Source organism: Rhinolophus sinicus, linkage group LG07 (genome assembly GCF_036562045.2).
Source record: "Rhinolophus sinicus isolate RSC01 linkage group LG07, ASM3656204v1, whole genome shotgun sequence".
Lineage (NCBI taxonomy): Eukaryota > Metazoa > Chordata > Mammalia > Chiroptera > Rhinolophidae > Rhinolophus > Rhinolophus sinicus.
In genome coordinates, this window is record NC_133757.1 from 19,391,843 (window position 1) to 19,416,318 (window position 24,476).

Sequence of the window (24,476 nt, forward strand, 5' to 3'; positions counted from 1 at the left end):
GCAAATAGATTTCTTCTTCTGTGGTCTATTTTATTGATACATTGAATCATTACACTCAGTGCCTATATGTCACTCACAGACCATGAATTATTTAATTTACACTCTGACATAAATTATATTTTCCCTTCAAGGAGCAAATGTAAAAGAGTTGAAACAAAGTAAGACTGGATGTTTTTATTACTATGTGTTGAGCTTTTTTCCTGGTCCTTTATGGCTATTGACACAAGCAAATACATAAAATGACACCTTTGATAAGTGGATCTATGTCAAGGCTGGTTTGAGACATTCGTGGTCACTCAAGCTTTGCTGTAGTCACAGAGCTTGTGTGAAAAGTTCTTCCTTTAAAGACATATACTTCTTTTAAAGACAATTGCCTTTCTTCAGGCAATAACCTAGTCGATGTGACAGTCATATAACTTATTCAACCACAGAAGCCTTTTTAACTTGGTAATTTGTGGGGATTTTATTGTCCCCAGTTTTTCTTTTTCTTTTAAGACTTCATTTTTGAGAGCAGTTTTCAGTTTATAGCAACATTTAGAAGGAGGTGCAGTGATTTCCCTCATATCCCCTCCCACCACACATGGCTAGACTCCCCTTTATTGACAGCAGTCACCAGGATAGCATATTACTTTTTACCAAAAATAAACCTATGTTGATGAATCGTGATCACCCAAAGCCCATAATTTACCTTAGGATTCACTCTTTGTGTTGTATATTCTATGGGTTTGGAAAAATATATAATGAATGACATATATCCATTATTATAATATCATACAGAGTATTTTCACTGCTCTAAAAGTCCTATGTACTCCACTTATGTATCTCTCCTACCACCTGCCCCCTCAACCACTGATATTTTTCCATTTTTAAGCTTTCTTGAAGTAATTTACAAATGAAATTATATATTTAAAGAGTAGAGCTGTTGATTTGATGTACATATACATTGTAAAAGGATTCCCTTTATCAAGTTAACTAACAAATTCGTCACCTCACGTATTTACCTATTGTACTTATTTATTCATTTATTTATTTGGTGAGAACACTTACATTCTACTCTCTTATTTCAAATTTCAATTTTACAATACAGAGTTATTAACTGTAGTCACCATTTCACTCAGACCTTATTCATCTTACAACTGAAAGTTTGTTCCCTTTTACCAATGTCTTCCTGCTTCCACCAACTCCCAAAACTACTTTTCTACTCCATTTTCATGAGTTTGGCTTCAAAAAAAGAATATTCCACATGTAAGTTATACCATGCACTATTTTTCTTTTTCTGTCTGACTTATTTCATTTAGCATAATGCCCTCCAGGTTCACCTAAGTTTTTGCAAATGACAGGATTTACTTCATTTTTAATTCTGAATAATATACGATGGTATGTATATACCACAATTTCTTCATACTTTTGCCTTGCAATAGACACTTAGGTTGTTTCCATACCCTTTGCTATTATAAATGGTATAATAAACATATAAATGAAGATATCTCTCTGATATTTATTTTTTCCTTTCTCTACATACCCAGAAGTGGGATTATTAGATCATGTGGTAATTCTATTTTCAATTTCTTAGGGAACCACCATACTCATCCATAGTGGCTAGAGAAGTTTACGTTCCCCAAAACAGTGAACAAGAGTTCACTTTTCTCTACATTCTCTCCAGTATTTGTTATCACTTATCTTTTTTTTTTTTTCATAATTGTCATCCCAACAGGTATGAGGTGCTATCTTATTGTGATTTTGATTTGCATGTCCCTGATGATTGGTAACAATGAGCACCTTTTCACATACTTGTTGGCCGTTTGTATGTCTTCTTTGGAAAAACATACATTCAGGTCCTTTGTCCATTTTTAAGTTGGGATAGTCTTTTGCTTTTGAGTTGTATGAGTTCCTTGTATATTGACCCATTATTGGATATGTGGTTTGTAAATATTTCTCCCCTTCCATAGTTGCCATTTCATTTAGTTGACGTTTTTCTTTGCTGTGCAGAAGCTTTTTAGTTTGATGTAGTCATACTTACTTAATTTTGCTTTTATTGCCCTAGCTTTTGGTATCAAATCCAAAAAAGTCACTGTCAAGATCAATATCAAGAAGCTTACCCACTATGTTTTCGTGTAGCAGTTGTCTAGTTTCAAGTCTTATAGTCAAGTATTTAACCAATTTTGTGTATGGTGTGCACAAGGGGTCTAGTTTTATTCTTTTGCATGTGCCTGTCCAGTTTTCCCAACACCATTTATTGAAGAGACTATCCTTTCCCCATTATTATTGGCTCTTTTGTCACAAATTATTAAATATACATGCATGGATTTATTTCTGGGCTCTCTACCCTGTTTCATTGGTCTATGTGTCTGTTGTTAGGCCAACACTCTAGTGTTTTGATTACTATAGCATTGTAATAAAATTTGGTATAGAATCATGATGCCTCCATGTTTGTTCTTTCTCAATATTGCTTTGGCAATACTGAGGGTCTGTTGTGGTTTTACGCAAATTTTAGGATTTTTTTTCTATTTCTGTGTAAAATGTCATTGGAATATTGATATTATAATGAATACGTAGATCTCTTGAGTATGTACATTTTAATAATATTAATTTTTCAAATTCGTGAACACAAAATATCTTTCCATTTATTTGCATCCTCTTCAATTTCTCTCATCAATGCCTCATTGTTTTCAGTGTATAGATCTTACATCTCCTTAGTTAAATGTATTCCTAAGTATATTATTTTTGATGCTATCATAAATAAGATTGTTTTCCTTCAATCTTTTCTTATAGTTCATTGATGATGTATAGAAATACAAATGACGTTTGCATATTGATTACGTATTTTGTGACTTTACCAAATTTGTTTCAGTCCTACGGTTTATGGTGGAGTCTTAAGTGTTTCCTATATATAATATGTCATATGCAAATAGAGACAATTTCACTTCTTTTCCAATTTTGATGCCTTGTATTTCCTTTTGTTGCCTAAGGACTTCCAATACTATGAAAAAAAAAAAAAAAAAGAGTGAGGGTGGGCATCTTTTTGCTCCTGATCTTAGAAGAAAAAAGTTTTACCTTTTTATCAAAGAGTATGATTTTAGCTCTGAACTTGTCATATATGGCCTTTATTATGCTCAGGTATGTTCCCCTTATTCTCAGCTTGTTGGCACTTTTTATAAAAGGAAGTTTAATTTTGTAAAATGCTTTTTCTGCATGTATTAAGATGACTATATTTCACTTTTTTTTAATGTGTTGTATCACATTTATTAATTTTGTGGATGTTGAACCATCCTCACGTCTGTGGAATAAATCCCATTTGATCATGGTATTTCATCATCTTAATGTACTGTTGAATTCCGTTTACTAATATTTTTGTTGATGATTTTTATTGTATTATGTTCATCAGAAGAAATTGACATGCAATTTTATTTTCTTGTAGTGTTCTTATTTGGTTTTAGTATCAAGGTAATGTTGGTCTTATACAATGACTTGCGAAGTGCTCCCTCCTCTGCAATTTTTGTGGGGAAGAGTTTGGAAGGAATTGGCATTAGTGCTTTAAATGTTTGGTAGAATTCAGCACTGAAGCTATCCAGTCCTGGACTATTTGTTTGAAGCTTTTTGATTACTAATTCAATCTCCTTACTAGTAACAGGTCTGCTCATATTTTCTATTTCTTCATTATTCCATCTTGGCAGGTTGTATGTTTGTAGGAATTTATCCTTTTCTCCTAGGTTATTCAATTTGCTTACATATAATGGTTCACAACAATTTCGTATGACCCTTTGTATTTGTGTGATATCAGTTGTAATCATCTCCTCTTTGATTTATACTTTCATTTAGACTTCTTTCTTTTTCTCTTGGTAAGCCTAGCTAAAGGTTTGTCTATTTTTTTAATTTATTTATTTATTTATTTTTTCAGAAAACAAGCTCCTAGTTCCATTGATCTTCTATATTGTCTGTTTAAGTCTCTATTCCATTTATTTCCATTGTGATCCTTGTATTTCCTTCATTATACTAACTTTGGGATTAGTTTGTTCCTTTTTTTCCTAGTTCTTTGAGGTGCAAAGTTAGCTTGCTTATTTCTTTGAGATCTCTCTTTTTCTCTTAATGTAGGCATTTATCACAATAAAATTCCCTCTTAGAAGTACCTTCATCTGCATCCTGTAAGATTTAGTACATCATGTTTCATTTTCATTGGTGGCAAGATATTATTTGATTTCCCTCTGATTTCTTTTTTGACCCATTGGTTGTTAAGAAGATTCTGGTTGAATCTCCACATATTTGTGAATTTTCCAGTTTACTTCTTGTAATTAATCTCTAGTTTCATACCATTGTCAGAAATGGTGCTAGTTATAATTCCAATATTATTAAATGATTTAAGACTTGTTTTAATTTTTATTCAAATATTTTGTGATTGTCCAAGCCACCTCTTTTGTTCTTCATTAGTACATCCAGTATTTGAGGGTGTGCTAAGACATGTTAGTGTCCCAAAGGGGAGGACCACAGTCAGCATCATGATGCAGGCTGATTAGAAAGCTGACCATCAGACAGTACCTGGGAAAATAAGTAGTGAAGCCCCTTCTAGGCAGAAACTGGGAGATGGGTATCTTGCCTATTCCTTCTGGGTTGAGCCCAGGTGTGTAGCCATAATGGGGGGTGTTATCAGGTTCCAGATTTCAGCCATTTTAATCATGTAATGGTACCTTGTTGTTTATATTTGTATTTTCTGATGACATAGGATGGGGGCATCTTTTCATATGCTTATTTGTCATCTGTACAGTTTCTTTTGTGAGTGTTTGTTAAGGTTTTCTGGCCTATTTTTTAATCGAGTTGTTTCATTACTGTGATTTTTTTGTTTTTTTTTCTTGTTGTTTTTGCATATTTTGGATAATAGTCTTCTAACAGGTGTGTCTTCTGAAAATAGGTTCTCCCAAAGGGTGGCTTGTCTTCTAATTCTCTTGATATTACTTTTTGTAAACAAGATTTTTTATTTTATATTAATGAAGTCCAGCTTATCAATTATTTCTTTCCCAGGTTGTGTCTTGGTGTTGTATCTAAAAAAGTATCACCATACTCAAGGCATCTAGGTTTTCTTCTTGGAATTTTATAGTTTTTCATTTTATAGTTAAGTTTGTGTTCCAATTTGAGTTAACTTTTGTTTTGGTTATGAGGTCTGTGTCTAGATTCTTTTTATTTTTGCATGTGGATGTCCAGTTGTCCTAGAATCATTTGATTAAAAGGTTATCTTTGCTCCTTTGGATTACTTTTGCTCCTTTATCAAAGGTTAGTTGACTGTATTCATGGAGGTATATTTCTGTGTTTTCTATTCTGTTCCATTGATTTGTCTGTACCTTTACCCAATACCACACTGTGCTAATTACTGTAGCTGTATAATAAGTTGAATTCAGGTAGAGTCAGCCTTCCAACTTTGTTGTTTTGCTTTTATTTATGTTTTTTAATTGTTAATAGGTGGCAAGATGTATTTCAACTGAGCTTGTAACTTAAGAAAATTCTGTTGTGATGACATTACAATTATATGTTGCTTCAAATATAGTTTACTTAATCCGAATTTTCCACAAAGTCATATTGAGATTTTTATCAAAGGTCATGATAAATAAAGCTGGTATTTGGCAGTGTACTCACTGGAGAAAACAAAAGCACACTTAGTGGGAGTTTTATGCATGTCCAATCCTGTTGGAACTTGACATTAGGTCTGTTTATTCCAGAGGAAATATCTCAGTTCTGTCTGAGATGAAGACTTTTATTTTCTGATGACATGGATATTTAGACCGTAAGCTGGCCTCACAGCAATCTTCCTTTGTTCTAACATATTGCAAGTCAAAGTCAGCCTGGTAGTTAATCAGATTGTTTAATTTCAGGAATATGCATGTAATCTTTCTGATTGTTTTGTTTATTTGTTTCAAGATCTTCTATGCTTTTTTCTTTCTTTTTTAAATCATTAGAACAGAGATTCAATCTGTTTTTTTCTCAACAAAAACAAACTAATTGGAGCTTAGTAATAAGAGTTGAGATACTTAAACCAGGTGATTATAGATGACATTACTCATCTCGAACTTTCCTATTAACCTCTTAAGTTCATTAACATGAGATGGATTGAAGATGAGTAGATGAGCAAAGTCATCCAAGTAACCAGTATTGGTATGATGTTGATATTTATATTAATTTATGTAAAGGACTCAACACAGTGCTTGGTACATGAAAATTACTAAATAAACATTAGCTCTTTGTCTGATTTAATTTCATTTACTCCTCACAATAACACTAATACATATTATCGTTATGTTTTATATTTTTACTTTATTTTATTTATTTTTACTAGATTACTGGTTTATTATAAAAGGGCATAACTCAGGGACAGCCAGATAAAAGAGATCTCACTATCCCAGTTTATCAAATAGTATATTTTTTTCAGTTCAAGAAACAGAGATTTCTGATACAATTTAAAACTATATTTACTACAATATCATAAATCAGCTTATGAAAACTAGAACAGTGTTAAAGCACTGTCCCCTTCTCCGATCATAGCCTCCCCCTCCCTTCACTACAGGAATAACCACTACCTTGAGCGAGTGTTTTTAATCATTCTTACTTGAAAACATAGTTATAAAATAGAGACACGCATCCCCATATGAAATAACTTCTAGTTTTTTATTGTTTTTAAACTTGGTGTAATTGATCTTAGACTCTAGAGTCTATCGTGACTTCATTTTATCAAGCAACATTTTTGTTACAATCTATTCATTTGGATGCATGTAATTATGGTTTATTCAAGCCCAAAGCTGGATCAGAATATGCCTTTCTTTATCATACTTTCCCCTTTCAGTGGACATTTGGTTTGTTTTTACATTTCACTGTTTTAAACAATGCTGCTACAAACTGTGTTTTCCATGTCTTCTGGTGCACTGATGCAAGAGTTTCTCCACAGTGTAAATGCCTAAGAGTAGAAATAGATTGGTAAAATGTGTGCATTTTCAACTTTACAAAATAAGGCCAAATTATTTTCCAAAGTCTTTGTAACAATTTACATTTTGCCCCATACTCTTTCTCATCACATCATGTCCTTATCACTACTCGGTATCATTTCATTTTCTGACATCTATGTATATACATATGTGTATCACCTGTTTCTGTATCATGAATTTGTTGAGAGAGACAGTACCTATGCTACATTTTCTGGTGTATGAAATTGAGATTCACTCATAAATATGAAAAATTGGGAGGAGAGGAGAGGCAGCATTTGAAGGTTTATGTAAAGTTAAGAACCCTGAGTACCCTGATCTGGCCATACAGGAATGCAAAAAATTCTTCAATGTCAGAAAAAACAGAAATCAAAAGCCTCCAAGTGCTTGAAAAATCTCTAGGGCTCTGGATGATCATTCAGAATGTGGCTCTGCTCTTGGAGTTGGTGCTCTGTCTTTGTAGCAGTGGTAAATCATTAATCTCTACAAGTGGGGACTTTACATTCTTGTAACTCTAAACAGTAAGATCATTACCAAGAATATATTCAGAAAAACTGAATGCTTAAATTTTATATGTATTTCTAGTTCAAACATGAGAGAAAGATGCTTAAATGTTTATTTAATCAGTTTTTATTATTCTAATTGGTCAAAGATCTGAAAATGTGCTTTATAATTCTTTCATACAAATACGAGATCAGACTGTGTATTTTCACTTGTATCAGCTTTTTGTGCTTCATATCTTCTATTACAAGCCCAAATTATCAGCTATTTTTCTACAACATGATTTTGCTGCCTATAAAATTCTACATTATACTTATAGACAAGTTGGGTTCCATTTCTTACCTGATGCTCTTTCTTGGCACCTTTGTTATGCCACACAGGCTATGGCTCTGTTGTATATTCATGACTGCCCTCCTGCGGCCTCTGAACATTGGTGTTTCCAGTATTCTTTTCCCTGGTATTCTGTCAATCAGATCCATTTAATTGACTACTCACCGTGGGGACTATTGGGTGCTTCTGGCATGATAAGTTACCTTTCATATAGGCATTTCTATCCTGTAACTTTGGAGAATGTGTCTCAACTGTAAGAATTGGTGGGATTTCATGGCACTGTGACAGGATAGAAATAAAGCCACTTCACTTCCCTGGCATAACTGAAAAATGAGGCTTAGCATCTTCACCTTACATTTGGGGCTAGCCCTCTATGTGCGGTTTTCTTTTTGAACAGCAAGTTAAAGTACAATTACCTATAGATAACTCAAATGAAATATGCATCATGGAAAGACTCATCACCACTACTTCCTGCCCTGAGTATGAATAACATTGCCAGAAAATAAAAGCTGATGGGATGCTGGGCTGTTAACATTCTCAGGCCAAGGTGAGGTGACATCCCTGTCTATATTTTAACTTACTTATTGAGGGGATATGAACAACCTAGGTTTCATCGTCCCTGGAAGGAAAATGATCTTAAATTGTATTAATGTGGTTTTGATGAAACAGTCACATAATATGGAACTGCTCAGTCTTTGTTTAGCTGTGAATAGAAAGTACCAGCCTCCCAAAGTCTCTTTGAAATACATTTGTTCCCTTCTCAATTTTTTTTCTTTTTGCTTCTATTAAAAAGGATCCTTATGCAAATAATAATAATAATAATAATAATAATAATAATAATATAAACTGCATTGATTAAAAGTTTCTAGATGATCTGATGATTATAAGGAAGGCTGGAAACTTTTAAACAGACAAGAAAACTGAATTGTAAACGTACTTTTCAGGCAACAACTGAATGAGTATTAAACTCAGTTTGAAGCCAAAGACAAAGGTCTCTAAGTAACTGCATAGTTTTGAGCATAGTTCTGCTACCATTTCTGGAACCCTTGGTTTTGCTTTATTGATCTTCCTATTCATGCCCTGCAAAGCTCATAAACATTCAGACCAAACCTACCCACTGATGATCTTCAAATGATAGGGATTTTATTTTTAATACTAAAATCAATTGCATGCACCAGCTGCTGCCTCCCACCATAATGATACATACATTACAAACGCAGACTCTGTATGTTTCTATTAAGGAGTTTTCCTTTTTGGATGCCCTTTAGTTCCATTCTTTACCCTTCACAGCCTATGACAACGTGCACCTTATGACCTGTACTTAACGCCAAGAGAATATACTACCTGAAATTGTGTGTTAGTGATCACTTTAGTCCTGCAAGAAACTACTAGGTGAAAGGTGATATTCATGAAATCGGCTCCCTCACTCACACTAACAGCTACTGCCAGTTAGTAACTGCCTGGGGAACTTCTGACCTTAGCAAGGTAGCGTAAAGATGGCTCCCGGGGGCAAATGTGTACGGGGAGGTGGGAGTGGATATCTGAAATGTCACTGTTGTGCTCTCTTTGGATGTGCCACTAGGGTCAGAATCATTACTTTTTGAAATGTATAACTGTAGCACACGAGGATAAAAGAGATCCAAAGAACTTTTCTCATCCTCTTTGGGGTTCCTTCATCCACTTTCCTCAAGTGAGAGATTAGTTTTGAGTGTAATGTCTCATTTGTTGGACACACAATTTTCTTTCTGTACGTTCGGGAGCACTCTGATGGACACTGGTGCTATCTTATCACGTTGCATGTATTCACGGGTGGTATCATTGGTTAGCAACAGATCTAAGGGGTTTTTAGTTCCAAGAAACCGGTTGTTAAATCCTCACATCTCTCTTAAATATTACTTTTTAATTCAGTAATTGTAGAATTACATTTAATAAGAAGTATTAATGACAAACAATGAAGCCCATCTGATTTTTTGACATTGGAAATTCTGTGTGTGTGTCTGTGTTTTAAGATGACCAACAGAAAACCTGAAGTTTTACCCTTTCAATTTTCTATGGCAACATTTCTCAAAGGATAACTCTTGAACACCTGTATTACATCATCCAGTATGATTGCTAAAAACCCAGATTCCTGGACTGTATTCCAGACTCATTAAATCAGAATCTCAGCAGTAGGGTGAAGAAATCTGCATTTTTAACCTGCATTTAATCCGTATTCTTTCATGATTATGTTACTGATTGACATTGGCAAAGCAGTTATCTGGAGCTAATAAAAAGCATACTTTGGCTCCTTTTATTCTGAACGTCAGATGACACTGAGTTTTAAATCATTTTTAGCATTTGCCGGTGCTGTCAGTTCTGCCCGTCTTTGCCTATACAATGTTGACCAGGATACTTCTAGTACATCAGAAGGACCTTGGGAATTGAACCTAGTTTTTTTTAAGGCCTGACTCTATCACTTACTAGCTCAGTAAGTGAACAGGCCAGATACTAAAACTACCCAAATCTCAGCTGTGTAATCTGAAAATGGGGTTAAGGATATTTATGGCCTTTCATTTAAAGTAGTTGTTCCATAGCATCTCTGACGTTGGGACTTCTCTGAGGTCTCTTACCTGCTATAGTGAGGAAAACATATAGGGGGGAAATGTTTAATTCAAGTTATTTTTCCTTAAAATCTGCAGTTTTCTCTAAAGTGGAAGCAAGGAACAGGAAACAAAAAAATGAGTACTGTGCAAAGCTGTTTAATAAAGGTACTTACTCCCTTTCACAATGAAGATGAACTTGCAGAGCCCATTCTATAAAGTAGCTCTGAATGTCTCTATAGTGTCTCCTATTTTTGAAGATGCAGTATGCAGTGATTTTGAGAATTAGTCATAATCCAGTTAACAAATGGTGAGATTTAAATTTGTGGGGAAAATATGCATGCAAATCTGCATGGCTACCTTGAGCTATACATCAACCTTTTAATAATGTAAATTTATAAACACAGTGCCATTTATGAATATGTCAGGCTGTTGTGATTTCAAGAAAAGTAAACAATATAAGGTTGACATATATCTTACAAAATATTTATGAGCTTATTCACGCTAAGGAAATTCATTTAATTCTTTCTTAACTGCAAACCAGAAACTGTGTTTAGAGAATTAAGACTGCTACTTGGATGATTAGTTGGTAGTACCTTTCTGTGTGGGTATTAATGCTTGTGGCTCATTACCGTGCAGATTTTACTCTGAAGCTGGCTATTGTAGATGCTCAATGAACATTTTGCAGTTAAAGAATCTATCAATATCTAAAGAATCTATGGATGACTAGTCAAGAAGATATACCTTCTTCTTTTTCTCGTCCTCTCTTTTTTGTTTTTTTTTTTTTGGTTTTCTTACATCTCTTACAATATTCATGGTTTCCAGGTAACTAAATAATTTCAGCATAGTTCAAAAATTTTTGAAACATCTATCATATTGGCTTTTGTGTCAATGTTAATTCATATTTCTTTGACTTGTCATTAACGGGCTGACTACTATAATCAATGGAAGAAGTAGGACAATTTGTCACTCATCTTATGCTAGAAGCTCCTAAAAGAGAATTATCTTTTCATCTGTGTCTCAGCAAAAGCTGTGCTAGGCTGCGGCATAGGTGATCCTCAGGAGATTCTGTGGTGTGTTGCACAATGTGTTTCTACTAAAAGTTTGAAAATTCACTTCTTTAAAAATAAAGTTGCACAATTTTAAAGTTATCTATGACAACCTATTCTCACATACTTTATAATAATACCTTCTTAAGTGGCAAAAGAAATTCTTAAATCATGGAAGTATTACCCTTATCTTGTGTATCGTTCTGCAGTGAACATGTGAATATTGTGTGGCATGACAGAAAAACATTTGCAAACCACTTGTCTGTAAATTGTATTTTTGCCTTCTACAAATGCAGAAGGGAAGAGTAGTAATATAGTGACCAAATCCTGAGTAATGTTCCTTTCCTGAGAAATTATACATTGTACCTTAAAAATAAACAAAAATCCAGAAGCTTTAGAGGTTACTATCTCTTTCCTTCTAGGATCCTTACTGATATATACTGATGCTAAGGGAGCTATTAAAATAACTAGTAAGAGTTTTAAGTATGACTGACTAATCACAACAAATAGTGATGGACCAAAGGACCAGCAGAAGAGGCAAGCCATTACTATCCCTATGCCTGATGGAGGGGGAAGGGAGCTATATAGAAGCAGTCTTTAGAAAATGTTGAGCCATGAAAGAGAGATTGTCCCCATCGGTCCAGTATATATTGTGTGCATCTACCAAAAACTACAACCAGTGAACGAGTAGAGGAAATAAACAGCCCACGCTCCTTGTGTCTTCCAATTCCTGACAGTCCTCCCATTGGCCAACCTCAGCTGGAAGCTAGAGGAGAAGGGAGCCCGAGTGACCCAGTGTATAGAGGTCAGTATCCCAGGGGGCAAAGATGGGCAGTGAGTGGCTCTGAGAAGAAAAAGGAGTGGAAACAACAAGCATTATTTGGTTAAGTGAAGCAAAAATAAAATGAGCAAAATCTGATTCTTCCTCTTTCCTCCAGGTGACTTTGCCAACTACCAATTTCTATGTACGCGGTAGAAAGCAGTGAGCAGAAATATCATGCTGGGAAAACCTGGAGCTGACATATTATCTACTTCAAACAGACCTGTGACATGCATTTGATAGCGATGACTCTTGGTAAGTGAAACTTTTCCTTTGAATATTCTAACTTTAATCAAGGGAATCCAGACTAAGCCAGCTCTATGTTATTTCTGCCTTACAATCCAGATGGGAGTGGTACTTTCCTTTGATGGCTGGTCTGCCTTTGTTGGTGCTATGAAAGATAGAGCATCAAATGAGACATTACTTTATCTGATTTTGACATGTGCGATCCTCTATTTCAATGTGTGTTATGATTTCTGTTCCTAGAAACAAAGAAAGAAAAAATATTAAGCCATTAAAAAACCTTTGAATATTCATAACAATATGCCCATGCGTGATTAGTTAGAACAGGAAGTCACTACTAGATAAATAAGTTAAAAATGAATCATTTTTCTTCTTTTAGCCTTATTCAGTTAGTTTCAAGGAAACTACTTACAGTTAATTTTCATTATTGCTAAATGATTTTTGCCATGGAATCTAAACTAGCAAAAAATGTGTAGACTATGGGGATCTGTCCATATCAAAATTAGTGATTGAACAAATAAAGTAGTTTACTTGTTATATGTTAATAGTAATCATGGATTAAAGAAGGATAAAAATACAGTTAGCTAAGTAAGTTCTTGAATATTTCTTAATCAGAAATGGCTAGCATCAAAAAAAAAAGACAACAAATACTGACAAGGATATGGAAAAAGGGGACCCTTGTGTACTGTAAACTGGTACAGCCACTGTGGAAAACAGTATGGAGTTTCCTCAAATAACTAAAAATAGAACTACCATATGAGCCAGCAATCCCACTTCTGGGAACATATCCAAAGGAAATGAAAATGCTATGTTGAGGAGATATCTGCACCCTCATGTTCACAGCAGCATTATTTACAATAGCCAAGACATGCAAACAACCTAAGTGTCTATCAACAGACGAATGGATAAAGAAGTTACGGTGTGTGTGTATGTGTGTATTATTCAGCCATTAAAAAAAGGAGGAAATCCTGTCATTTGTGACAACATGAATTGACCTTGAGAGCATTATGATGGGTGAAATAAAGCAGATAGAGAAAGGCACATACTATATGAACTCAGTTATATGTGGAATTAAAAAAAAATGTATAGAAAAAGAGATTAGATTTGAGGTTACCAGAGGCGAGGCCTAGGGGAGGAAAAATTGACTGATGGTGGTCAAAAGGTACAAACTTCCAGTTATAGGATACACAAGTACAACACGATGACTATAGTTAACACTCCTGTGTGGTATAATATCCTAAGATTTCTCATTACAAAGGAAAATAAATTTTTCTTTTACTTTTTTATATCTATATGAGAGGATGAATGTTAACGAAATTTATTGTGGTAATCATTTCACAATGTATGTAAGTCAAGTCATTATGCTGTACACCTGAAACTTACACAGTGCTGTATGTCAGTTATATATCAGTAAAGCTGGAAAAAGAAATTTAATGCTCTACCATACTCATTATCTCTCTCAAACCTCTATTTTTTGGCACCTAGTAAGTGCTCGTTAAAAAAAAAAAAAATGTTGAACAAACCAATGAACTTTTTACTCTTCTCTTTTTGTTGCATCTCCATTTCTGCATTCAGTTAATTTCCAAGTGCTTCCAAATCCCTTCACGACATCGTTTGAACTTTCTTTCTTCCTATTTTCATTGCCATATCCTCACTGTCTTTACTGCAATAGCTTCCTATCTGATGTTATGGTCTTCAGTCTCTTCACCCTTTATATCACTGAGCTTAATACAACTGAAGCATAAATATGGCCTTGTTTTTTTCCAGACTCACAATTTTTCTTTGATCACCATTCTACAACATATCTCCATATCGTGGACCCAATACTCATTTCTATGTTTCTACGTCTATTAGCCTTATTCAACCTATACTTGAATGGATAGATGACAGATGATAGATAGATAGATAGATAGATAGATAGATAGATAGATAACAGATACATAGATAGAAATAATGAACTATTCCTTTTTGACTTCCTTTTGACTTTGTATTCAATTTTCACCACTTTCTGTTATCTGTACAAATCCAAATGATCTCTGCTTTTTGAAATCTTGTTAAAATGTCTCATGAACGTTTTCCTGCTCTAGATAGAGGCAACTCCTTTCTCTTCTAAAGTTCAATGGCACATTGACTTTATGCCAACATAACAAGTTATTGCTTTTTCTTACAATAATAATTTTATCTGTTTATTAAAAATATTTATTTAGTACCTGCCATGTGTCAGGTAATACTGAGGTTATAAATGGAAAACAAACAGACTCAGAATATGGCCTCATAAAGTTCATAAGCCAGGGGAAAGGGAGATATTGCAACTGTCAAGAGTTCTGTAAAGAATAAATACATGTAAGAACTAATGAGAAAACTAATCTTAAAGAAATCACATTTGTGTTGGGACAGGAAGGATGAATAAATACAAGTATTTCCCCTGATGGACGTTGAATCGGTGCAAAGACTATATGCTTTGTCTTTTCATCTCCTATAGCTTACCAGCTCTGCTTTTCACATGGTACATAAGAAGTATTTGTTGAATAAAGGCAGCTAAATATTGTCCTAGTACATATCACTTTCAAGGCTATCATTTTGAAAGAGCACGAGGGGTGGCCCAAAATGAGAGTATGCCTGCCAGCCCACACAAATAAGAGATTTTGCCTACTATGACAACAGCACCTGTTTCTAATTAACCTTGGCATGTTCTTTGTAGTTGGTGGGGTTGATGGTGACCCATACTGCGTTCTAGCAAATCATATCATTTTAGTGGATACACCTGAGGTGGAATACAATAACATGGCTATCACCTTAAATCATCAGCTCAAAGAATTTTTTTTTTTTTTAGAAATCTCGAAAGGCTGTTGTTTCAGTGCCTAAGACACACAACTGAGCATGTTCTTGTCAGTTAAATGAAATGTTGTCACAATATAGTATGTTCCTGCTGCTCCCTAAATGCCATGGTCTTGATTTTCACTGATCTCATAGTGGTATTGTTTTCTCTAACATAAGGCAGTTGATGCAGATATAATCACTCAAGTTCTTAAATGCCATTACTTGACATCCATTGCTGAGACATGATTCATTCAAGTTATTGCCATCAAAGGCAGGAGACTTAGCCACCCAAGTGTCTGAATCCAAAAATGGAAACCAAATATAATAGTTTTTCATTTCAAATGCACACTTGCGTCAATCAGTAGTGGCTGCCTGGAGTACACTTTGGAAAAGGACTTTAAGTTTGTGCCACACTCAGCAAAAATTAGGGTCTTTAACTTTTTCCTAGACTTCAACCCCTTATTCCCTTTTTTCTTTTTTTTTTAATTTTATTAAATTTATTGGGGTGACAATTGTTAGTAAAATTACATAGATTTCAGGTGTATAATTCTGTATTACATCATCTATAAATCCCACTGTGTGTTCATCACCCAGAGTCAGTTCTCCTTCCATCACCATATATTCGATCCCCCTTACCCTCATCTCCCACCCCCCACCCCCTTTTTTCTTAATCTAGACCATCCTTCCCCTCACTTTTCATTTTTTCCCATGTGCCACTCTATTATCTCAGTTCCAGCTTCACTTAATTCCATATTCAATATAGACCTTGAATAATTCATCTCATCACCTAATTTCTTTTAACTCCCTTTCCCCTTTATCCTCCAATCATTCTTGCTCACTCACCCTCAAAAGATACATACTGTCATGTATCTGGCTTAACTTAACTGTAATTACCTATGCATTGATTATCTAGGGTAAAAGTAGAATTCCCATGACTCACAAAAGCTAAAAATTACATTTAAATCAATTATGACAAGACATGCATAAAGTTTCCACAATGTAGACGGTACCATTCTAGACTTTTCCTGAAAGACACATATCACAAAACTGTATAAGTGTTCAGAAACAACGACTTCTTGATGTTCAAATAAGTGTCTTATAGTGTTTGGCAATACACTGCTGCTGAGTCAATATGATGTGAACTCAACTCATACTGTAAATTAATCAAGAAAATCTTCCTGGAGTTGGTATATCATGATGTGAACATTCAAATAGACATAGTTAAAGTATGAGTTCCTGAATTGCAATTTTTCCAGACCATTTGGATCTATACAGGATCTATTCATGTTCCTCAGGGCAAATAATTAAGTAATGTGCATTCCTAATTAGTTACGCATCAGATTTAATGTGGGCTGTGATTTTATTTCCAGGGGTTGTCAGACCATTCTACAATATTCAGAGTTGTGAGTGTGTGTGTGTGTGTGTGTGTGTGTGTGTGTGTGTGAGAGAGAGAGAGAGAGAGAGAGAGAGAGAGAGAGAGAGAGAAATAGGTGTGTGCTGACTCAGATGCTATTTGTTGTCTGTTTTGTTTTTTTTTATTTATTTGTTTGCTTTTTTAGAAATTTCTTTCAATAATAGAGCTCTTATAATTTCCAGTATTTTCCCTTCAGGCATGGTCTAATCTAAAAACATTCAACTTACTAGAATTTTTATGTGATGCTATTCAAATACCCTAGAACTTAAATGACTCAATTTTTTTAAACATCACCATATTAATATTCTTAAATGAATATTATTTTTATGACTTTTCATTTTATCTATTAATAGAGTTTAATAGTGTGTTTTTTTTCAACTTAAAGGTAAGTGAACATTTTAACTGGCTGTTTGGTGTTTTAAATTTATATTTTAAAGAGATACATTCATAGACAGAATTATTCTAACCTGGGATACAGGGATTAAAGACTTTCTTTGGCTTATTTTTGAAAAGAGGAAGAATATTCAGAAAGATAATAATCTTGATAAGGACCCATAATCAGTTAGTCAGTCCAGACTCCTAAATCTAGATACTAAATCTTACAGATCATGAAAATAACTAAAATAATGAAATGGGATGGTATTAAAGAACCCACATGGATTGGCCCAAGACTGTTCAGACAACTTGAAAATGTAACTCTTTAGTGAGAACAAAATAAAAGACATCTGACCAGACATCTGCTATAAAAACAGTTCTGTACACATCTCCTAATTACATTTTGGTCATAATCTTCTCATCTAGGGCAGTAGAGTTGAATTTCAAGTTCATTGTAAGAACTCTCAAGAATTTAGGAGACTGGAATATTTTGCTAGTCATTCCTCAATATGAATTTCTCCAGGTTTCAGGAATTATACTATTAAAGCATCTACTAGGCGTTTAAAATAAAGAATTTTACCTCATTTCATGAAAGAATTAAGAAGCATGACCATATGTAAATACAAAATGTTTGGAGATTTTCAGTATAAATGTTCAATAGAAATACAAATAAATATTAAGTGTTGCCTGCTAAAAATGGTTTAGATGGTTATCAACAATTCCTGCTCAAATTTAATCTACTTCCATCATTTAAAAAAGTAGATTTTACATTTATACAGCACCTTTTATCTACACATATTAAAAGTTTCCACAACCTCTATTTTCAAATTTCCCAGTGATTTTTTTTTTCATTTCACAAATAGGGAAACTGGAGGAGGTTAATTGGTTTTCACTGCAATGAAGGGTGAGTCAGTGACAGAGACAGAAAAAGACACCAAGGCTTCATCTCTCCCCCTCTTGTTTCAAATCATGAGAAAGAGATTTCTGCTTATAAATACATTTAATGGCATGGTTCCCGAAACTGTTAATTAGGGTAATTTTTAAAACCCACCTGGTTTCAGAGCCAGTTAGAAGCTTCCAAAGTTGAGCATGTTTTGATGAAAAGTTTGGGAGCATTGTGTCAATTTTGTGAGACTTAGGAACTCTGTGGTGGACTTAGGGTAACTTAAAAATAATCAAACAAAATCTATGTATAGGTTCCTCCACATAAGCTTTTTAAGTATGCTCAATCCTGTTCTCCTGACGGAGTTAATAAAAGTTGTGTTTACAACTTCTATACCAGGCAAGACCACATGTGTTTCCTTAAGAACAGGCATACATGGAAGACACACATGTAAAACAGAGAGAAAATTCTATAAAAGGAACTAGAATCAGGACTGGCCTCATTTGTCTTAATGGTATAGCTGACACATATTTAAAGGATTTCTATTAACAATAAGTTTATAGGCACGGTGAGTGGATAGATGTCATCAAAGAAGAGTGGCTGCCAATACCGATGATGATGATGATGAGAATACTTTAGCCCTTATTAAACGCAAGTATAAGGAAAGTAATGTTTTTTCTACTCTACTGGGTAAAACAAACTTACAGAACTGACTTAGTTTTGGGTGTCATTCTTTAAGAGAAAAAGCCATTGGTCATGTTTTTAAGCTGGTACCCAAAATAGAGGAGACCTTTAAAAATTATGAAAGATGGAAAGTATTTAACTTGTAGATGAGAAGTTTCATGAGAAGATTAATATTTTATGGACTATTCTGTGTAAAAGGCATTAGACTCACCCCCTAAGGAACCAAGGGGGGAGAACCAAAAAAGAGTGGGTAGAAGCTATATTGACACAACATTTCACTCCACATAGGGAAGAGAGTTGGAATAGAGACGTGCAACAATAGCATGGGTGCCAGACAATTCTGGGGGTGAACAAGCCTATACTCTATTATTGAGGGGCTTCGAGCACCAGATGAATTGTTGATTTAGTTGGAATTTAAGGACCTTACAAGAACGGAGAGTCCATTATTCTTATTGACAAGATGTGTAGTGAAGCAGTAATTTCTATGGGGGAATTCAGGACAAAGAGAGAGAGAGAAACCACTGTGGAAAAACTGAGAGGGCTAGAACTTCAGAGGAGTTAGAGTTTTCACAGATAAAAAGAAACACAGAGGTCATCCTAAGGATCAGCAAGACAGAAATGGGGGGAAAATAGCCTGTACTTATAAGAAACTGACAAAAGGGCAGCCTTGATATAGTTAAATATACACGCATATTCAGATTGGTAAGAAAGGAATAAGACTTAAATGCCAAGAACATTGTTTTAACTTAGTTTGACAAGTAACATGTTGTGAAGGAAAAATAATACAGATTTCAGAAATGAAGAGATTCAGATTCATATCCTGGTTAAATAATTTCCATCCTAAAGTAGTCAAATTCATAGAAATTGAATGGTGGTTCCCAGGGGATGATGGGAGGGCAATAAAGGAGTTGTTTAATGGGTATAGAGTTTTAGGTTCATTAGATGAAAAAGTTCTGTTTTACAACAATGTAAACATACCTAATATTACTGAACTGTACAGTTAAAATGGTTAAGATGGTAAATTTCATGTTATGTGATTTTTAGCACAATAAAATACAAAAAAAAAAAACCCCACAAAACCCTCTAAAACCTTATTCTAGCTCTCTGAAAACTCAGTTTTCTCCTCTTTAATAACATTGCAAATGGTGGGAGCAGTCAGTAAGTTCCATGAAGTGAGATCATGACTATATAGAGTATCACATGACTAAAAGTGTCAAAAATCTTTTCAATGGTTTCCATTTTCTCCATCTTCCTAACATGTCAAGCTTTTTTTTTTTTTCAGAAAAAATATAGGGAGTAGTTACATGAAATTACCTTTTGTGTGTATGACGGTTGTAAATTTTAAAGTCAGTTTCTGAGGCAAAAATTGCATATAGTCAGAAGTTCCTTTGGTACTCTAATTTTGCATAGAGTACTGAATACCTTTTCTCAGAAAGTATGTATAGTTACTTTCTTCTTCAACATTTAACACACTGTTGTGACTTTGAATAATATTCAAAATAGTTGGCTTGTGTGTAACAGCCACACTGCATGGAAAATGTATATGTGATCTTCAAATGAAGAATCGTATTCAGCTCACACAAAGAAAAAACCAAGGCAACCAAGCCCGAGGCAATGGTGGCTTTACGTCTTGAAGCTCTTAAATTCCATGTGCATCAGAATTTTCTGGAGGTCTTATTAAAACCTAGATTGCTGGGCCCTACCCCCAGAGTTTCTAATTCAGTGGGTATAGGGTGGGGTCCTGAGAATTGCATTTCTAACATCCTAGGTGAATACTGCTGGTCAGCACACCACCTAAGTTAGCACTTAATTACTATTCACTCACTCACTAGGGAAAACAGTACGAAGTGTTAATATCTCCCACACTATTAAAAAAATCTTTCTCCCCCTGCTTCTCCCTTTCCCTATCACCCATAAATGAAATCACACATATGAGGTAAATGGCTTTATAAGTACTGATTATACCTAACTCCTAAGTAAGCTATTTTTCAAAAACTAGGGGAAGAAAATTAAAAGGAATAAAACATATGAAAAATCAACACATCCTTGATGGATGAAGTTTCTTGGCCTCTTGTGAAGAAACCTACCAATTCCACAATCCAGTCCCACATAAAGATCAACTATCCAGTCAAAACTCAGTCTCTTGGTAATTTACCTCACTGTTAAAATTCAAGCCGTGCCAGCTCTGGTCACTGCTTATTGGGGATGTGATGATTGTGCTAGAGAGAGTCTCTACCCGGACTAAAATTTTGAGGTCACATAATATGCTCAAGATCCTTCGACAACATTTTAAATCCTTTCTAACATTATAACGCAGATGGATATAAAAGACACCTGCTTCCTTTAATGACCACACTCTTTAGCCAAATAAAATAAAGGCATTGGCCTGCTTCCCCTGCAGTGAGCTAGGGGTAAAAGACAAAGTTACAGCTCGCCTCTGAGCAAGAGATTAAAAATGAAAACCACAAGTGACAAGCCTAATTTATCTGAACCAGTGTACATTTTTTCCTGAATGCCATATCCATTTTTGTGACTATTTTATTCAATTTGCTTCTGTAAAATCTAGTTAAAGCTCTTGTTTTAAATTGCTTTTAGTATATAGTGCCCCAAATTGTTTACTCAGTTCTGTTTGATTCAAAGATTTGCTTTTTCTTTCAGGCCTCTTCATTCTTCTATCAATTATGCACACTCCCCCTAAAAGAATCCTGTGAAGGCGGGTTATTATCATGTCTCTCCTAGGTTGTGTCAAAAGGGTCCTTGCATAGTAGGATTAAGTACACTTTTGTAGGATTTGCTGAAATCAAAGTAGTTGTTTCCAGTTACCGTGGTATCAGAGTGAATCTACTCTAAGAGGAAACAGAATATTTAACCTCTCTGCTGGAGTGAACTCAGCCTAAGCAAGGAATAGAAATAAAGGCTACATCTTACCTTAAACTTATAGTTAGTTATACTATCTCAAAAGTATGAGGGAATGGAAGAGGATTAGTGTCTGCATTTGCAGAAAGGTAAATTACATTTCTTGCATTTCATGTTTGTGCATTAAAACTGCAATAAATGAAATATTTCAATAGATCTGCAATGGCAAATTAAGGGGAGAGAGAGAGAGAATGATCATGGTTTTCAGGCTTTCAGAAGTGTGGATCCCAGATTTATGTGTCCTTGTTGGTGTTGAGTGCATCATTAAGGACACCCCTAGCTTGAGAAAAACATAGTGAGGGGGCACATTCGTACTGGAAGTTTTATCACTACCATTGCTTTCTGAATTGCGGTATTGGACATAACTCCTTAGGAAGAAGAGAAGAGCAATAGTAGGAAGTTTACTGTACTATTTCATACCCAAAGAATATAGAACAATCCGGTCAACATCACAGACTTAAAGGAATTGACTGATGTAATATGTGCTTAGTATTACACACACACACACACACACACCTTAAGTCTTGACTCTACTAAGCTGATTGAGAGGACAGTACAGAATGACTATTTCTCAGGTCAGATGATAGCAATAATAAAACTCATGCAAAGTGAGAGTATCTGTCCATTTCTTAATAAAGAAAAATGTATTAGGTTGTCAAAAATTCAGCTTTAACAGTTTATGTGTCTACAATGAAAGTTGTCTATCAGAGAATTAAAGAGACTCAAGTTTGTGTAAAAGTCCACTTTAAAAAGGTGGCCCTTTCTCTAACCATTTCCATACAGTTTCCTTATTGTAATATTAATATCCATGTTTTTCAATCTTGAGGAATTTTTTTAAATTGGTATTTGCGTGCCCCCGACTCTATTTGGAATAGTAATTACTTGGGACTATTCTAAAAAGCACTACCTTAGTAACACCTGCATAATTGGCACAATTAAAAATGAGGTAATGGACATCAAAATAGAAATCTTGCTCTTACGTTTTTTTTCAGATACACGAAATAATTCTGTGGATGTACTAACCCAGTTCAAGGCAAGAAACACTTCTGGAGTGCCAGTGATTGTAAAGATACAGTGCAGGTGCTGTACTGCACAGTAGGAAGTAAAGCGAGTCTTTATCTTCATTGTACACAAAATCTAGTAGGAAAGTCAGATACAGTTCAGGTTCATTATGGTGACTCGTGTTATATGAAATAATGAATTTGAAGTTCTGTCAAGCATACAAGGCAGTTACAGGGGAAAAAGATTGAGTATGACCAAGAAGCATTCAAAGAAATGCTTGTGAAAGGTTTGGCACTTGAACTTGACCTTAAATAATGGATAGCTCATTGCTGACTTCACTGGAATGTTGTATCTCATACCTTCGCATGCCAAAGGCATGGACGAAGGAGAGTCCAGTTTGTAAGGAGGAAACAGGGTTGAGTAGTCCATTGCAATTAGAAGGTATGAGATGGAATATAATTGGAAACATGCTTGAAAAAGCAGGATGGTTATTGAAAAAGTGTTTAGTTTTACTTTTACAACCACCTTATGAATCAGTTAACACAGACGTCATTATCCCTATGTTATTAATCAGGAAACAGAGAATTAAACATTGTAGGCCTAACTGCATTGTGGAGTTGATTAAACTGTGTTCCTAGTGTGTTATGAAGAGTAGGACTTGTGAGCAATGAAAATGGGTATTTAGCTGAGGAGATTTCTGAGCAAAATGGTTGAAGGAGAGGCCTGGTTCCTCCTGACTGCTTATAGGTAGTAAAATGCAAGAAGAGAGAGATGAAATGTCAAGGAAAAGGAACCAGAATTTAAAGATTTGGGAAATTCTCAACCTGTCCATATTGCAAAAAAATGAGACAGCATGTTTGGAAAAGAACATGAAAGATGTGGCTGAACTATCACTTGATGAAGAGATCATGCACGTGACTTATGAACTTAAGCAGCCATCTCATCAAAAGCCAGGAACAGAGATAGGATTATATCAGCAGAAACACTGCCAGCTGGAACTAAAGGAGATAGTGTCACATGGGTGGAACCCAGGCAGAGAGCCCTAGGGGTGATGACCCATGGAGCCAAAGTGGCAGGTGTGCCATGCCATGCCTTGGGGGTGACATTGCCACCCTGGTAGGCCTGTATGGCAGAACATTAGACTAAAGAGGATGATTCTTGAGCTTTAAGATCTAACAGAATTTTGCCTTGCCAAGTTTTGGACTTACTTGGGATCTGTCACCTCCCCCTTCTTTCTTATTTGTCCTCATTGGAATGGGATGTCTATCCTATGCCTGTTTCACTTCCAATCTCTAGTATTTAAGCCATTTGTTCTATAGTGTTTTGTTACGGCAGCCTGAGAGGACTAAGACAGGTATCTCCACTATACTTTCCACCTTCAAATAGTGTGCTGTTCATTTTTTGCTAGGTTATATAATTGTTATGTGTAGTCTGATTGGGCTGTTCCAGCATTACCAGAAATCAGAGACTTATATGTTTGATAACTGATTACTATTAATTTTAAAATCATATTTCAATCATGTGTTCAATATGTACTGCTTTTTTAAGTTTCTGAGTAAACATTTATATATGCATAAAAACAAAGATGTGGAAGGCTTTCTATCAAAATACTGAGTAACTGTGTTACAGTGGTAAGCTTGTGGGTATTTTGTTATGTTTGTTTTTCTATTTGCTCATCACCTTTTCTATATTTCCTTACATTAATCATGTAATATGGTGTAGTTTCAAAAGTAAATGTAGAAAAAGCTGGAAAAAAGAAAGTGTTAAGAAAAAACAAAGTTGATGGGTCAGTTTACATTTGTGATATTTTTTGCCTTGATTTAAGACTACCAGAAATGAAATTAAGAATTTTGTTTTTATAGCTAATTGCTACTCATCCAGTGACCTTATTCACTATTAAA

At 34.8% G+C, this 24,476-nt stretch overlaps 1 long non-coding RNA gene across 1 annotated transcript in view; it reads left to right on the plus strand.

Annotated features, from left to right (window-relative positions):
- LOC141572790 (uncharacterized) overlaps window positions 1–21,352 on the plus strand; it is a 90,129-nt gene extending 68,777 nt beyond the window's left edge. Inside the window, exons 3-4 of the long non-coding RNA XR_012498285.1 lie at window positions 12,357–12,493; window positions 21,316–21,352. This is a non-coding gene — a long non-coding RNA (uncharacterized LOC141572790). The remainder of the gene's footprint in view (window positions 1–12,356; window positions 12,494–21,315) is intronic.
- Window positions 21,353–24,476: the final 3,124 nt, after the last annotated feature.